Source organism: Cupressus sempervirens, chromosome 5 (assembly GCF_028749045.1).
Source record: "Cupressus sempervirens isolate cs-2001-9-10 chromosome 5, ASM2874904v1, whole genome shotgun sequence".
In the NCBI taxonomy this organism is placed as follows: Eukaryota; Viridiplantae; Streptophyta; class Pinopsida; order Cupressales; family Cupressaceae; genus Cupressus; species Cupressus sempervirens.
The window spans coordinates 9,799,115-9,814,771 of record NC_143122.1 but is presented as its reverse complement, the minus strand read 5'-3'; positions in this window follow the sequence as shown (position 1 = coordinate 9,814,771).

Here is a 15,657-nt window from a genome sequence, read left to right as displayed (position 1 = left end):
TCAATTAGTGCATCTGATTGTATCCAAATATGATCAAAATATGATTTTATGAAAAATCAAATCTGAATTATTACTAAGAATGCCCCTAAAATACAAAACTACCTATAACTTTTGCCATTGAAGACCTATGCAAAATCTGATAGTAGAAATGAAAAATTTAGTTTCTCCTAGTTTTGACAGTATAGTATACTCCACACTTCTAATAAAAATGGTACCCTTGGTGCATGTCTAAAAATTCAGGCCTTGAACCATGAACTAAGCATTTTTTTTAATTGAAAAATTGAAAAATATATATAGTCAAAACTCTATAATATCATTAAATTCAATACAAAAATTTCAACTCTTAATGCGAGGATACAAATTGGAAAGACATTTGATTTTAGTCTTTATTTTATTTTTGAACCTTATCTCTTCAATCCCTTAAACCACATTTTTATTTTCCATTTGACACCTCACTCAAGTAGATACCACACAACTTAATTGTAAGACCTTAACCTTAATCTCCCAACATAGCTTTGTATCTTTTCAATTTAATGCTTATGACTAAAGTCTAGTTTTTGAAGCTCTCATACATACAATTTATCTTAACATCTTACCTCTATCCTTTTGATTAGCTGATCTCATGACCATGGTAACTTTGTACCTCTCATTTTTCTTCCTTGTGATCTCATGATGGTCTCATAGCATTGGAAGCCCATTCACTTTTCCCCATGATCTCCTGACTGGTGTAGGTTGGTGACTCTTTCCTCTTTAGCATCTTGATCTTATGATGAGACTCCCAAAGATGCCAAGTGTCACCTTTTTTCATCGTGTATGATTAGTCAAAATATCATTTACTCTACTATCAACTGGCCTCAATGAGCCCCTCCATGCACAAGCTTTTCCTTCAAAAGTCTCATGTCTTTTGGACACTTATAAAGAGTGTGTTAGTGCTTATAAACATTATAATGTGCCCTTGTGGCATGAATGTGAGATAATAATTCCAAATTCCTTTTTATCCATAACTAAAACTCTTCTACTCATCCTCCTTCCTATACAACTTGCATATGCAACCATGAGATGGTGCACCCTAAAACTACCCATGGTTGGAGTCTCCATCATCCTCCTTGCAAGGACTCAAATCCTACATGCATTTCACACTCTTTGGCCTAATACTTGTTGGTGTCTCATTTCTAGATAGGGAGATAGGGCCTCTACCACAAGTTTCTCTACCACTGGGATCTTTGACCTCTGTCCAACACAACCTACCTCCAAAGACTTCAATAGGCTCACAAGGATAAAAGAGACACAAGATTTATTTTCATCAGATACCAAATCTTATTCTAATCCCTTCTCATTCAACTTAACAACATCCTCTATAATATCAAAAATAATCATAGCACTTGTTGTATCTATGATGGAGTTCACAAGATTCCCTACATTAGTAGAACAACTTTACAATATCTTGCACAACATATGGAGTATCTTGAGCTTTCTCACATTGCCAAATAATATCTAAACTTGTTCAAGATAAAGTTGTTAAATGATCCCCTATAAAAGTAGAGCTTGACATTTTGACCTCAAGGCCATTCTCTAGAATGACCACATAAGTTGTCTTGCTCACAAGTTTGGAGAGAGAAGAAATTTCCATAAAATTAAGAGATACTTTTGTTTCTCCTATTCCAAAGATGCAACAAAGTACACCAAATATTGCCCATCCTTTTGTATTATCATGTTTTATTGCTTGCCTATATTCACATAATTTTCCTAGAAAGAAATGAACTAGAGGATAGTCTTCTATAAAGACCTAATGGAGAGGTACCCACTACATCATTTTCATTTTGACCTTTGAACAACTCTAGATGAAGGCACTCATGCATGTCAAGCTATGGATTTGGCAGACATTGTGGAGAATCATTGAAACAATCCATTTATTTAAAACTTAGATAATATATACTCAAGTGCTTCTCAAAGATGTAAGTTATTTTTAAATGGAGAGTCTTACATGTGAGTAAAAATTTGATTCCACAATAGACTTGTCCACTCAATTCTATTTGGCTAGCAAGAGGATTCTTGCACATTTATCTTTGTTCAATTCTTCTCTACCCAATCAATAAGAATCAACATTATATTCCCCTAGCATAATACCTCTACCAAAATTGGTGAGGATGCTATGAATAGTATGGTGGGGAACCTTTATAAAATATTCCCTTTATTTTCTAGTGTCTTTTTGAGGAGACTCATTCAAATCTCTTTTGATCATTTCAAATCCTAAAAAATTTTACTAGCCTAAAGTAGAAAGTCGAGCCCCAAAGTAGGTCCAGCTAAAAAAAATTTAAACTAAAATACCTAACCCTTTACACTGATTAGTTAATCACCTGACGCTAACTAGAATCATATTCGACTACCAAGTCACCATTAAAAACTCAATTTACTTCTTATCTGCAAAACTATGGCCTCTACAATGGCTTTAAAAACTGCTCGAGATAGATAACTAAGCTCTTTGACACCTTGGTCCACATTCTTTCACCCTATCTAATTTTATCACATGATGAAATTTGGGTCAAAATATATTGACCATCAAATTTGCTTGCTCTGAACTACGTGCAAGAAAACATGTCAGAAAACCATAAAATCTGTTTGGTTTTGATTTTAAAAAATAGGTCAAACAGATACTTGAGGGTATGAAAAGTAGGGAATTAGTTCATTGTCATGAGGAGAATATAAATATTTTATTAGGGCTCATGAAAAATAACTGGACAAATTTAGAAAGAGTGCAAAGTGGGGTACTCAGATTTGTAGAACTGGAAACATTAGTAGGACTATGGTTTTCACAAATAGAATGGACCTGGGAAAGTGTGAAGACAAAAATTGGCAAAATTAAAGTATGTTTAGAGTAGAATATAGTGGTATAGCCCATTTGATCTCATCTATCATGGATTCAGAGTTATGACAACTTGAACAAGGGCACTGATCAATCTGCACTTTTTGAAACTAGTATAAGTTCACAAGTTTTATTTGGAATTGTGTTTGAGAACTAATCAAATAATTCACCATAAGCTCAAATCTAGAACATAGAAATTTCCTAACCTCTAGAATATAATAGAAAAGTAATTTCCTTAGTATGGTCAACAAGGTCAAAGTTCTAATTAGTCAAACAGGGCTTCCTAGAATTTTGAGAAGTAATGCATCACCATGACAACAATAAACAACCAAAATTGAGGGATTTAAAACCTAGTGAAAACATATTGAAATGACTCAAAAAATGAAACATAGGTTCTTTGATATGCATACTAAAAATTCCAAAAGTGTCAAGTCAATAAACATAATTGAGTGCAAGATATTCAAATAAAAACTAGGCTTTCTGTCATTGTTTGACACTTTGGCAAAAATGTAGATTTGAACATTGCTCAAAATGAAACTTCACAGAATGACTTGAAAAGACAATTTATTATCATGGGATACAAGGATATACTAAATTCAAGGTGTTAGAAACATAAAACACCATATGGGCCTCAAAATGATAGTTGGATACGCATGCACAAAAAGCTCTTGTAGGGGTTCAAATTGACTCAAATTTTAGAATAGTACTACAATTTTAAGTCCCATCATGGGAATAATATAGATAGGATGCAGTGCTAACAATTCATCTAAGTCCACCTAAAAGGCATCCCAATCTATAATGTAAGACTCATCATATTTATATCCTCTAAGTAAAGAAAAATGGAATACATCATGGATGCATGACAGGTTAGGTGGAAATGCTAGATTGTAAGCAACTAGTACTATCCTCTCTAGGATCTTGAATGGCCTCAAGAAGACTCTATCTCCTACCTTATACTTGATCAATAATCTTCTCATCAACATAATTCTTATGTCTATTGTGTGCCTCTCTAAGGTTTTGTTAAATCAAGGCCACCTCTTGCTCCATCTCTTTGACTATTTGAGGATCAATAGATTATCTATCCTTGATCTTGTCCAAACTCAAGGGTGTTTTGCAAGATCTTCCATACAAGGCCTAAGAAGGTGGCATACCTAAAGAGGAATGGTTCCCATTGTTATAGGAAAACTCGACAAGGTGCAAGTATTCCTCCCATTTGACCTGATTGTCCATCACAAGATGTCCTCCAATACTTGATTCACTCTCTCGGTCTAACCATTAGTCTAAAGGATGGTTCACCATACTAAAATTGAACCTAGTGCTCAACAATGCATTTATCTCTCTCTAAAAGGATGAATTAAACAGTGAGTCTCTATCTGAGATGATTTTATGGGGAATGCCATGAAGTTTGACAATGTCCTACAAAAAAACCTGAGCTATGTCTTGCGGTGTATATGTAGTACACTGTCATCACCAAAATGGCACCATGGTGGAGAGAAGACATGGGAGGACCTGTTGATGTTTCAAACTACTGAACAATGAAATGCTCAATATCACAGTGAATATACTCATACAATTTAATGAAATCCTCATCTTCCATGAACTTTTCAGATTGAATGAGCCTATCATCCAATCTTGATGCTGCAACTTGAAGATCAGTGGAGGCCTTCCCTACTTTTGTAGCCCTTTGGTGTAAATAATTTTGCCTAATATTAGCAAAATACTCACTATTCCCCGACATTACTTGTAGGCCTCTGCTTACCACCTTTTCTGGGATGTGCATTGTCTTTTGTCTCTTATTTCCTTTTGGCACCCAAGTTGAAGATGATGGTTGCTCCTCTTCGAATTCAATCTCCAATTGTGTATCTGGCTGAAGGGATTCTCTATTTACAATGGCTTCCTCTCCCTCTGGCTCATGCAGCATTTGTGACATAATATAGTCAAAATTATCCACCATTTTTCTCAAGTTATTAGGATATGGAATCTATGTATAGAAACCCTTAAAATTAGGGTTGGTCGTCTTCAAAGCATCCTCTACTCTTCTTGTCTCCTCATATTTCCTTAATAACTCATCAGCCTCCCCTATTGCTACTATGTTGGCAATTAAGTCCTCTATAGGGATTGGCTTGCTTGGAGGCAGAATGTATCCCCTAATGGCTTTGACCTCATTGGTAATGTAATTTTCAGGGTCATTCATCCTATAGGGCCCAATAGAAAATTTGTACTGGCCTAAATACTCACATAATTCCTCAAATGCATTCTTTCCTATTTCAAAATCTCCTACTTTAAAGGTTCTACAAACAAAAGTAGGCTGGTGGGATCATTTCTTTATTCATCAATAAAAATTGCTAGAAGAATTCAATAATGGCCAATCTAGGGGGTAAATATTTAGGCAAAAGATGAGGAGGATGTGGGCATGCAAACACTCTGATTAAAGTGCACTCCTTAAACAAAAAGATACTCACCCGATTATGATCTAATTTGGTTTTTTCGTCTAAGAATGAGGGCCTAAGGAAAGTCTTCAAAACATTTGGTGCCCTAAAGAAAGTATGATCTAATTGCCTCATGATAGCAGAACTAAACAAATTAAAGAACACAAGGGCATTTGACTAATAGAAATCCTTATGCCAAATACGAGTCTAGAGTTGCACAAGTAACTCACCAAATTTATCAGAAGTTTGATCAATGAAGTCCCCACTGATGTATCCAATGTTGTTATATAGGATAAGGTGCATCACTAGTAAATAATGGTGGAACTTTAAGTCTTTCATCTCTCCCTTCTTTGCATTACAAATCTACATGTGCATACTATCAATGATGAAGGCCACATAATCATACACCTTATGGTGGAAAGGGTCCTGTATATCACATGCCATCAGAAAAAGAGAACTATACACACAATCCTCTGCACCATCACTTCCCATCACTTTGTGCAAGCCATACGCTGTGTTTTTGAAATAATTCTTAAACCTACTCAAAGGTAGAAAATCCCCCACCTTTTTTGGAAGTAACCCTACCTGTTTTACCCTGTAAGGAATATGTGGTAGCATAACATTGTTCACAAAGTAGGTTTTATTCTTGTCAAACTTTCCCTACAAATCTGCAATGTCAATAGGTACATCCATTTGTCCCATTAATCCAAAGGCCTCAACAAAAGAAGTTATGTCCAATGTGCATAATACACTCCCATTATGCATATGGAATGTCCTGGTTATTGGATTGAAGGAATTCATTGGGGCCTTCAACAAATCAACATCAATGAATACTTCTGAAAATATCAATTTTGCCATGTTTCTGTTCCATGGGTTACACATTATCACATTTTATGTTCTATCTTGATAAAAGTACATAAAAAGATAATAACCAGTCAATCTAGGGCATTCAACATCTTGAACAAAAACATATGGGTCTTGGAAAGCATGGTCATTTGTAGAAATTTCATTCGATGATCCTGGGAGAATTTTCAACCAATCCTTAGCATGCTTATTTGGTTTCCTGGTCCTTGACTTCTTCTTAGTCTTAACAACACCCTTTTTCCTTTTCCCTTTCGCTGTGACTTCCATGACATCATCACCTTCATCTCCACCCTCAACCTCTTCTTTAGGAATTTCTTTGACTTCTTTGTTAGCCATGTTCTCTTCAAATTATATTTTGAGTGCTTTCACAGTAGTACAGAACACACAAAGCTCTACAGCTTTCAAAATTTATAGTGGAGCAGAAAACAAGCTACTTCGCAGTGACAAATACTCTAACATTCAATCAAATTTTTGATGTTTTAATCATACAACTACCAGCTTTTTTGATAAATTTAGCATGCATGATCTTTAAAACCATTCATGCAAGTTGTCAGCAAGGTATGTTAATCACAAATTCTGATCTGGGTGTACTTTTCAATGCTTTATTTTACTTGGCTGTGGCGATTTTGTCCTTTTTGCTTACTTGGTATGACACATCAATAGCTTTCGTTTCAAAATCTGGTCTTCCACCCTTACATTGAATCAAGATCTCCAGTCTTCGTAACCCTAGAAACACCTTTGGTGAGCAAGATGCCTTAAAACATCCCAAGCGTAAGAGTGTTAAGGCATTTTAAATACTGCATTGAAATCCTTTTATGCCTTTACACAACCCTTTACATCCTAAGATCTCAAACCTTCTCAACCAACACCTTCGCTATTACAATTTAACTACTCCTCGTATGAGCATAACAAACCCTTGTTAAGACTTTCTTTTCACCCTTTACACTCATACGTACATGTATCAGTGGAAACCCTAAAAATTTCTTCTATGTAGCTTCGCTCACTTCATTACCTGGGACACCAGAAGACTTCAAAATTCATCTTCCAATCGTATACTTTTATCTTCACCCATAGCATCAAAATATCTTTTAGCTTTATTTTGTTCCTCCTTTACACCTTTATGGGTTGCCTTTAACTCATATGCTCGGAGAACCTTCTAAAATGATACCCCGCTCCTACGTTTACCCTTTCTTGTAGAAGCGTAAAACCCTTTCCTTTATTTCCCTTATTTACCATTTTATGCTTATACACTAAGACTGAACTTGTAACCACAGAGAAAGGATAAAATAGCTCTTCGTTCATATGCTTACCTTGCAGTGTAATGAAAAAACTTCCTTTTCCATCTATCAACAACCCAGATCTAATCTCAAAAATGAGAAAATAACATCGTCGTTGATTTTGTGCGCATGCAGAACTTAGAACTTAAGTTGTATGCATGCAGGCTTGGCTCATCTAACATGGATGATGTGTCCTCATCAAATTTTCTTGTACCAAGGCCCATCTGACAACTCAATAGGTTCCAGTCGACACTATCACTGCTAAAACATGGCTTTACAATTTCCCGTGAGCCTAAGGAGCATATGCACGCAAATACATTTGAACTTTACCTTCATCCTTACAGAATCCTTTTACCCGTAGAACTATAAAACCTTTCATGCATCCTTTCAAAACATCCTTTATGCCATGCCAGGTATTACGACCTTATGCTGTCCACTGAAACGTATATGCATAAATCATAACTCAATACCTCTCTACCCCTTCGCTCAAACTGCTTACTCGTAACCCCGTAATAAGATCTTTCAAAGTGAAACAGATCTTTATGCTTCTTCACTTTAAGACCATTCGTATGATCAAGAAGCCTCTGGACAAACCATTTCACTACTATGAGAAAATAAAAACATATACTTATAGAACATGCAATCCTTTACGTTGTTACGCTGTATTATGAAATGTGACCACAGAAAAAAAAGGAATAAGGTATTCCACTCTTACGTGTAACCCTACACCTTAAGACCATAAAGGATGAATTTTAAGTACTTTACAAATCCTTTTCAAAAATTTGAAAGGAAACCTAGGGTTTTTCACACTTAGGGTATTTTCATGGCTACGTTAAGGGACAAACCTTGAGAATTTAATAGATTTTGACAACACATGAAACAGGGCACGACTAGGACAACCTAAAAATTTAAAACAAATGAGGAATGAAAACCCTAATCTTCTTAAATCAAAGACCTAAATGGATTTTCACCAAAATTTTAGAGTTTTTCCACACTATGAAAAATCAGACCAATAGGACCAACAATAAAATCCAAATATATAGTGTCCCTCTTACACTCTGGAATCTCATGAGGTTAACGAAGCCCATAGGGATGAGGGTGTTCTACCTTCACCCTCTAACACTCAAGACATCTTGCAAAAATGCTAAAAATTCACACTCTCATTTTTGGCCAATGATACAACTACCTCAGATTCTGCATGTAGCTTCTTAACACCAGGGTGCATTGTATAAGGTGTTGTATGAGCCTAAGTACAATAAGCTCATGGAAACCTCCAATAGAAGGTACATAAATACATCATTTATGATGCAAAAGTCCATCAAACTCCAATGTATACTTTAAGTAGTTCCCTTCTAAAGGTCTCTAAGAATGCACCAATTGACTAACTTTTGCATAAAGCTCATCTTCTAGAAAGTGATGTAGGATACACTCTCTCAAATTGGTGCAAGTAGTCACAGATGAAAGCTCATGGCACCTTCTACTTAAGGCATCTACTACCACATTCTCATTTCCCTTGATGTAATGAAAATTAAAATTGTACTAAAAAAGGAAGTCCATCCACCTTCTTTATCTAGCATTATGGTTTGGTTGTGTAAATATATATTGAAAGCTCTAATGGTCAGAATGAAGCTCAAATATATAACCTAGAAGGAAGTGTCACCACATTACTAAAGCACAAACAACTACTACAAGCTCTAGGTCATGAGTAGGGTAATTGAGATCATGAGTCTTCAACTTCCTAGACTCAAAGGAAGTAGGTCATCCATCCTACATAAGGATTGCCCCTATACCATCCAAAGATACACCTATACTCAGCATAAATTTGCAGAAGGATTTGGCACTGCAAGGATTGTTGCACTCATAAGGGATCTCTTGAGCTCTTGGAAAGCTCTCTCACACTTCTCTGTCCACTCATAATTTTTTCCCTTTCTTTGAAGAGATGTATGTTGGAATTATGATTATTTTGTCATTAGTGACAACATTTACTCAATTATGTATGCTTACCAAGCATCAAGTGGTTACCTTCTAAACTTAGCAGTTCAGTAGTTTACACTGAGTAGACAGCGGTTACTGAGAAAATACAGACAATGTGAAGTCCAATAGTGTCTACCAAGTGATGAAAGATTCAATGTTTACCAAGTGAAGCAAGGTAAATTTAGTGTACATTACCTATCGAGTGACACTACATCTACCGAGTCACCAGTGGTTACCGAGTTCTGAACTACATCGAGTGATTTGTATGGACCGAGCCTTCACTTATACTAAGTGCATGACAATGCAAAGTAATGCAGTGGATGTTGAGTATCAGACAGTCACCAAGTCATTTTAGTGAATTTGAGTTATTTACTATTGGGCAGACTCTGTAATGTATTTGTTTACTTGTATTTTGGTCGACCTTGTAATTTTGTAAGTTTGAAAGGTATATATGTAAGATGTATTGTAAGATATCAAGAATGAATAAAATGTATGTATGATGCATGGAATGAGAAGGAATTGTGAAGTAATGTGAAGTATATGCAAAAGATCATCAACAATAGTTCAAGGTACACAGCAAGGTCAATTCAGAGACTAAAAAGTTATATCCATGACATGAGGTGATCAGTGCATAAGAGATCTTATCAGTAATCAGTTGCAAGCATATCCACTACTTCATCCTAATAGGTGAATCAGATTTTCAAATCCTCTAACAAGGTAGACTTAACAATCTTTGTACAAATCTCCTAACAAAGTGTATACTTCATTGTATGTTTTCAAATACTCTAAAAAGGTGGACCTAGCAGTCCTTTGTGCTCCTAACAGGGTAGATCACTAGAAGTGGTCAATGTAAGCCTTAATAGGCCAACTTTATACTGCAATATTGAATTTTTGTGGGTATCATCCCCACCCCAGTTTTACTTTCTATTTGGAAGGTTTCTGGGTCACCAAATATTGTGTTCACTTGTGTAATGATTGTTTTATGTTTCAGAAATAATGGATGCAGTAGTATAGATGGATGTATGGTAAATTAATAAAAAGTTTTAAGGTTACTAATTCACCCCTCCCCTCTCAGTAACTTGTCATATCCTAAATATTTCCAACAATTGGTATCAAAGCTTTGAGGTTCTCAGGATAAAAGTTTAGCAGCTTGAGCAAAGATCTAAGGACAGATGGAGATATTTAGACTTGACAAGGCAATTGAAAATGAAAAGCTAGATCTGGAAATGGCCATGGCTCAACTCAAAGAAGCAAAGGAGCATCTTTCCCAATCCCTAAAGAGAAGGAAGGAACTTGCAAGAAAAATGAATGACCATCAGTATGTTGAAGAAAAGATTGAAGACCTTTTACCATCAAGCAGTTCTGATGAAGCTAATGAGGCAATCAAGGAACTCCTAGCAAAGAATGGCTCTCTATAGGAAGAAGTAAAAAAACTTAAAAGAGAACAAGAAATCCAATCAATCAGGCTATGTGAAGTTTTGGAGTATGGGCACCATTGTATGCCATATTTGTTCATGGTTTTCTTTGTGGTGGTAGGGAAAATGATGGTGTGGAAAGGATATTTATGAAGTATGGTTTTCAAAGAAGCTATAGTTGATGGTAGTATGTTGGGAGAATGTGTGTGAACAGCCCCGAAGGGGCATGAAATTTGTTGCTATGTGAAAGCCCCGAAAGGGCATGAAATTTGTTGTTTTGTGGAAGCCCCAAAAGGGCATGAAAATTGTTGTTACAAATTTGGCATTTCATGGCAAGTCTCCTAATTGAAAGGCCACCTTCACCCAAAGTTTATGATTCCATTTGTGAATCATTGTGCAAGCCTTGGTTGGGGATTGTAAATGTGATGTTAAACTAAGATATTCATGTTGGGTTTTGTTACTATGATGATGTTTGAGTGTATCCTGGTTGAGCTTTGTTTCCCCTAGCATGGGGGTGGTCTCCTTGAGGCCTAGGTTGGGAGGTGAGTCTCCATGGTTCTTTATTTTCTTTGTATTTGAAGGTTATTTGATGTCTTGGATGCTTGGAGGTCAAGGGGATTTCATTGCATAAGAGAAAGGAATACTATTGTAATTGGTTTGATAATGGAGGTGCAATCTCCAACTTGTTATGTGTTTCTTTTTGTGATTAAAGTGTATGGTGTTGTTTATATCCAATTGACAATAGACGAATTGAGAAAACATCTTAGTATGGTAGCAAGGTCTTTCCATTTGTGTAATCCTTTTATAGTGATTTCACCACCTTTTTGTGTATTTTAGAAATTATTGGAGAAAGCTTTTATTTTGTGTATGAGGATAAACTATCTTGTTCCTTCAGTTATTGTACTCTTGCATCTCTATGTAGATAGTAAGAATGGATTTCAACATCATGGAAGAATAGTAATACTGAAAGATTTGGATACTGCACAATAGTTGTATATGCATGTTCTCTTGTAAAATGCATCCATATTGTAATGAGTGAATGGTCAAAGGTTAAAAGAATTCTTTTAGGCCATATATAATATGCTCAATCACTTACAAGATCTTGGCAATAACATATAAAGCTACCTTGGAATTCAGGATAGAAAATCACATGGTTGGCATCAATGCATTAGTGTATAATATTAAACTTGTTGTAGGAGCTCATCCAACATTCCAAAAAATATATGGGAAAGAGAATAACCTTTTTCTCTAGATTACAGATCAGTAAAATATTAATGGGAGAATATGATAGCAATGGCTACCGAGCCAGTTATTTCAACTGGCTGGGGGCCTGTCCTCTCTATCCTGAATGTCTGTATTCTGAATCCCCTTGATCATCCCCATTGAAGTTGGTGCATGGATAGAACACACTTCCAAGATTAGATAACACTATTCTTTTCTAAATTACTGCACCCATTTTAGAGTGATGTCGCCTTAGTAAAGGGGTGTAGTGATTTTAGGTGGGAGAAATTCAGTTTAAGTTAATACATATGTTCATTTTTAAATGTTTTGTTTTGGGTTATCATAACTTGTGTGTTAGTTTTTTTTTTCCAAATTAGTTAGGAGTGGAGTTAAATGATCTATGTTTCTATGATTAATTTTTCTCTTCAATCTTTGAGCTAAATTAACATTCTCATTTGTTGTTTTATCTTGAGCTACACAAGAAAAAATGAAACAAAGTCTTAAGATACAATCTCTTTAGGGGACATATATGTACATACATATATACATGTTTAACTTGAGTGAAATACTATGTACTTGATTAAATTATCTAACCTTTAGATGGTCCTTCTTCAATATTCATTGATTCAACTTCAATTTCCTCATGTCCAACATTTTCATCATCTACTAGAGTTGCACGTGCACGATATAACAAATAAAATCAAGTAAGTTTATAAGGGGAAATATGGCTCACTAAATTTAAAAATTAAAGATATTAAGTTTGATAGAGACCTAGAATTCTAGAGAGATCTATATTATATACTTGCAAGAGATGCACATGTACCTTTTTGAACTTGGGATGAACCTTCTCCAATGTTGGTAGGTTGTCCTGGTTGACTACGTCCTAAATGAATGCATTTATTTAAATTTAATCATAATCTAATAAACCTTAATGGACTATAAATTATTAACATAATTGAATAAACAAGGTAATTCCCATGTACTAAATAAATTCATAATTTAAATTTATTCATAATGTAATATTTACCCTAAGGACTAATATGGACATAATTGAATAAACCCTAATGGCCTAAATATGAACATAATTTCAAATAAACTCTTAATATTAAGTTAATCTAGTAATGCTAATTTAAGTTAAATATCATATTCCTAATTGGATTTAAACCCTAATCCTAACTAAATAAACTAATTAAATACGTTGGAAAAAAGATTGTGCATGTGTACCTGATCTAAGATAGTATCTTGCTAGTGGTTTTTGACGATTTTCATCTTCTTGTTCCTTAGTTCTTCTTCATGCATATTTACTTGCTCATTTATCTTTATTACCCAATTCGAAAATAGGTTGAAGTTTGTCAAATATTTCTTTCTTCCCAATTCAAAAGCCAATAATTTTATTTCACATAAATGCAAATTGTAAAAAATGAAACTCATATTTATATACAATTTTTTTTTAAAAAAAAAACCTCCTTACTAGTTGACTAGGGAAAAACCCTAAGGAGCCGACTAGAGAAACACCCCTATGATCCGAATAGGGGTTATCCCACTTTCTTACTAAATTCGATCGAAACTATCTTCATAGTTTCAATCGAAACTATCTTCATAGTTTCAATCGAAACTAGGAAGGCGGTTTGCTAGCCGTGGCTGTAAACTGCTAACAATTTCGATAGAAACTAAGAATTTTAGTTTCGATCGAAAGTTTCCTAAATAGTTTCGATAGAAACTAAGTTTCTATCGAAACTAGCTAGATAGAATAGTTTCAAGTTTTTTCAATGATTTCCTCTCTTCAGAGATGAATTACCAGGTTCAAATGGAGCACTGAAGACCTAAAATTGTACATGATTGAAGTACTCTAAACTAGCTTTCTAATGACTATGAATTTGGTGTTTTTTGACCTTTCTTAGTTTTTCATGGATGTGGGTACTTCTTTATTTCCATCCTTTCCCCACCCTTTGACACTCCATCGAAGCCTAAAGGATGGACAAACATGTACAAAAGAAAATATTTTGTATATCTATAAAAGCCACTCTTTATAGCCACATTCTTCAAACTTTAGCAACAATAACACATTATAATAGAGTTTTCACAAAGTTCTTATTGCATAATGACAAATATTATGTGTTGTCAATCTAAATATATTAAAACTATTATTCTAACTTTTAGAGTTGTTACATAATCTTATGTCTAACAATAAATATATTTGGCATTGGGGTGGATGCTAACAAACAATGTGATGTCAAAATAGTATAATTTCAAAATTTCATTCCAATGACTTTGACAAATGCATTGATATTAAATTATTATTTATGAATTTAGCATGTTTACAAAATAAATATCAGTTTCACAAATTATACTTATTTTTCTAAATAATCTCATTACAAAATAACAAATCATTCTTACTATATAATAACATTCCTTCTAAGTTATACAACAAAAAACTAACAACAATGATTCTGATCAATAACAAAAAATACTCCAATATATACTCTATGCAATGATACAATGTTACGATATCGACTAAAACAATATTTACATTTGGATCACACTTGGTGAATATTTTATAAAGTAGAAGGAAATTTTTTTCCTTAAGAAAACATGTTTTGGAGGGCCCTTGAAACCTTGTACAAAAGATCCTAAAGATTCAACATTAAGCATATAAGACAAATTGAGAAAGAAAAGAGACAGAGCCAGTAGTTGAACAAAGCCATCAACAAAAAGAAACCATCCCAACCACTAACAAAAAATGCAAAATAAAAAGAGAGAACAAGGACAAAATTAGGAATTATCCCATGTTTTTCAATAATTGCACTACTAGCATACTCCTTAATTTGACTAATATATGAAGTGGCACTTGTGGCCATCTTCCTGGTATTAACTTTGGTCCTTCTCTTAGATCCTTCTTTCTTCTCAGTAGAACCACCTTAATCCTTACAAACAACAACAATAGCCTTCTCCCTAGCATAATAATTGACTACAATGTATAATAATTGACAAGATCAATGTGTAAGATTAGTAATAACAATGTGTAGTGCCACCCTAGGGACTTGATTTTGGACTTATTATGAGATACTAGATTTATGTTTTAAGTTAGTGAGAGGATATGTGATGTTACTTTGAATGAGATTCTTAGAGATACATTTCTTATATATGTATACTTTATGTGTTTTTCATATGAGGATTCTAGGATTCTAACCCCACCAAAACACTTGATGCTTATAGTACTAAATGATATATCATGAGATTATGTGTAGATATTTATGTGCATTGATCAAGTGTGTGCAAGAATAACTACAAATCCTCTATAATATCTATTGATCTAGAGCTAAAACCATGATCCACATAGGCACCTTGAGCCTAGAATTCCTTATAGAGGAGTCAATTACCCAAATTGAGGTCTTGGGGGATTCTTATATCCATTTTTGTTGGTTTAAGGATGATTTAATTTTATCTTTATTTATTTTTGGTTGTATGTCCAAAAATACATATTTACCCAAGTATATATGGGTGCACACATATATGCCCAAGTAAAAATGTATATATATATATTTATGTGTATGCTCGAGTTGTATGAAATTTCATGCATAAATAAAATAATTAAAGAGATTAGAAAAAGATTC